The 3,728-nt window shown below is 37.3% G+C and overlaps 1 pseudogene; it reads left to right on the forward strand.

Moving 5' to 3' along the window:
- LOC102488976 (glycogenin-1 pseudogene) lies at positions 1–3,417 on the forward strand (annotated as a pseudogene).
- Positions 3,418–3,728: the final 311 nt, after the last annotated feature.

Genomic DNA, 3,728 nt, shown 5'->3' on the forward strand with positions numbered 1-3,728 from the left:
ATGACAGATGAGGCTTTTGTGAAACTTGACTACAAACCAAGCCTATGCCAAAGGTGCCCTGGTTCTGGGATCACCTCTGAAAAAGCACAGGAGGCAGGTCATGCTCATCACCTCACAAGTTTCAGCCTACATGAGAAAATATTTAGACACAGCAAATGACATCATCACAGTAGATCTCTTAAACAGTGGTGATTGTGCTCATCTAACCTTAATGCAGAGGCCTGAGTGGAGCATAACTCCACTGCTAGTCACTTATCCAGTATTGCAAATGTGTGTTCATGGATGCAGATACTCTGTTACTAGCAAATACTAATGATCTTTTGAGATAGAGGATTTGTTAGCAGCACCAGCACTGGGATGACCTGAGTGTTTCAATTCTGGAGTCTGTTTTTACAACCTTCAGCTGAAACATACAATCAGCTATTGCACCTTTCTTCCAAGAAAAGCAGTTCTGATGGTGGGGAGCAGGGCTTACTGAATGATTTTTGAGCAGTTGGGCCACAACAGATTCCATAAAATAGCTGCTGTCTGTTTATAACCTAAGCAACATTTCTATATACTCCTATGCCCCAGTATTTAAAGTAGTTGGTGTAAGTGCCAAAGTCGAGTTTTCTGAGACTAATCAAACCATGGAATTATTCTTATAATCTGAAAAGTGTCAAATGATCCCACCATGACTCATCTCATGTTTCTCAACCTGTGATGGGACATCTTCACCACCAATGTCTTACCTCTGCTTCAACAATTTGACCTTGCCAAAGATACCTGAGTATCTCTAAATGTGGAAGATGTCTCAGGGGCCGTATCATACCTGTCCCTTGGGGAAATCCTGAGCTATGGCTCAGCCTTTTGTATGTTTAGAACAGGAGAAGCAGCGGGAGCAGGGCCAGGCTGCTTACATGAGAGCAGATTCCTTTGAAACATCACAAGAAACCTGATGCTTATTCTCTGGAGAAATGCTGCCATTTTCTTGTGGGTACAGCTGGTTCATGGGCACCTGTTTCTCCTAGTATCTAGACCTGGGTTAGTAAGTCTGTTACAGTAGCTAGGGGCTTTCACTAAAGCTCATCAGATGAGAACTGAGCAAAAATTGTGAGCAACAATCCTGTTACATGGTCAGGGCTGTGCATTTTAACCCTACATATTCAGCAGACATGTCAGAAAATCTCCATTATGCTGATTGCCAATAGTAAGCTATTAAGATGACTATATCAACTAACGTGCAGAGCAAGTCTCCACACTAGTCTCCCTCCAGACTGGGACATGGCATCTGCCCCTTCCTTGTTTGTTGTTCTCCCCACCTCCAGTAGATCTGCATTTCAAAGATCTCCAGGCTGCCAGAGTGATTGCAATTGTACTTTCTAGCAAGGAAAGTAAGTCTATAATAGCACTGTTGAGTGACTCATGAACATACCAGTAAATGACCTTAACCCATTTTACTTCCCAGTTTTAGGGTCTGAAGATGCTCACCTTCAACTTTTTCTACAATATAAGGCAGCATGCTAACTGCTTTTGTTCACTTCCATGAATTTGAAAATAGGGTGTTCTTGGATGGCTTCCTGCAATGGTACCTTGTGTAAAAAATAAATACTTATAGCCATATATTAATCGTATACTTATACAAAGAATTCACCTCTCCCTTCTCCTACACAACACACACACACACACACACACACACATACACACTAAAGAGGCTAAAAGGCAAAAAATACAGTCTGAAGAGACAGAGCAAGCATCAAAGGCAGACTTGCATATGCAGCAGTATTAGAATTTTTAGGCCAGGATTCTAAAGCAATTATGATTAATATGCTAAAGGCTCTAGTGGAAAAAGTAGACAATATGCAAATACAAATGATAATGCAAGCAGAGGAAGAAAAATTTTTTAGGAATTACTTTTTATTTAAATTTATTTGTTATTTTTGTTATTTTCCAGCTTGAACAGAGAGAAACAGAGAGAGAGACTGAGAGAGAGAGAGAAAGCCACCAGGTCCAGGACTTGAACCATGGTCTGCCATGTAGGAGTCCAGCGCCTTTAATCACCATGCCACCTGCTGGCACCAGAGGGAGAAAATTCTAATAATGAAAATGCTGGAGATCAAGATACTGTAACAGAAACACAGAGTATCTTTAATAGGTTTAGCAGAAGACTGGGCACAAATGAGGAAAGACTCTCTGAGCTTGAGGATATGTCAACAGAAACTTCCAAAACTATAAAGCAAAGAGAAAAAAGTTGCAAAACATGCACCAGATTATCTGAGATCTGTGGAGCAACTACAAAAGTTGTAAAATATATGTGATGGAAATTCAAGAAAAATTCAAGAAATATTTGAAACAATAATGACTAAAAAATTTTCCAAATTGATGTCAGACATTAAACTATATATCCAGGCAGCTTAGAGAACACTATGAATTATAAATATACAAACACCACACTTAGGCACATCATTTTCAAACTACCAAAAATTGAAGATAAAGAAAAAAATTAGGAAAGAAGCTGGGAAGAAGTATCTTAATTATAAAGGAACAAAGATAAGAATTTCTTTCAGGCTCAGTTATTCTTGGTAAGTCTCATGGCAACTGTAAATCAAAAACCATTAATAGATACACTAAAATTAAAGAGCATGATATCATAGGATGCAACTACAGAAAATCACCTAATCACAAGGGAAGACAATAAAAGAAGACAAAGGAAACAAGTATCTTTATAACCAGAAAACAAATACCAATAAGGCTGTACCACATCCTTCCCTGCCAATAAGTACCTTAAATCTAAATGAATTAAATTCTCAATTAAGGAGTAGTGGCTGCATAGAAGAGACTCACTTCTATAAAGACAAGCAAAGACAAAGTGAGCAGATGGGTGGGAGATATTCCATGCAAATGGAAACCCAAAGAAAGCAGGAGTATTTATAATTAGATAAAATAGACTTCAAGGGAAAAAAAAAAACATAAAAAGAGACAGACATGTCAGTTATATACAACAGCAAAAATGATGATCCTAAATATGTATACCTAACACTGGAGCAACTAACTGTATAAAACAAACATTGATAATCTAAAGGGGAAACAGGCAGCAATAAAATAACAGGGGACTTGAACATCCCACTTTCAGCAATGAGTATATCATCCAGACAGAAAACCAACAAAAAACATCAGAATTAAATTGAACTCTATACTAAATGGAGTTAATAGACATTTACAGAACATTCTATTCAACAGCTGAAGACTTCATATTCTTCTGGAACATTCTCCAGGAGAGATCATATGTTGAGCCACAAAACAAGCCTTAAGAAATTTAAACCTAAAAGAAGCCCACATCAAATACAATAGCATACACACATCTATGTATACATAGACTAAAATAACGGTGATGGAAAAATGTACAAAGCTAACATGGTCAAAAGAAAACTGGAGTGACTATTAATTTCAGACAGAGCACACTTCAGAGCAAGAAAAGTTATTAGGGGTAACAGTGGCATAACATAAAGATAAGGAGCAGAAAATCAATAAGGACATAGTTGAACTTAACAACATTATTCATCAATTGGATATAATTGATATCTATAGACTACTTTATCTAACAATGGCAGAATATACACTCTCTTCAAACTCTCATGGAACATGCGTCAAGACAGACTACATTTTGGATCATAAAACACACCTTGACAAATTTCAAAAAAAAGAAGTCATACAATGTCTGCTTTTAGATCACAATTGAATTAATATAG

This window comes from Tupaia chinensis, unplaced genomic scaffold (assembly GCF_000334495.1).
Source record: "Tupaia chinensis unplaced genomic scaffold, TupChi_1.0 Scaffold000478_3, whole genome shotgun sequence".
In the NCBI taxonomy this organism is placed as follows: Eukaryota; Metazoa; Chordata; class Mammalia; order Scandentia; family Tupaiidae; genus Tupaia; species Tupaia belangeri.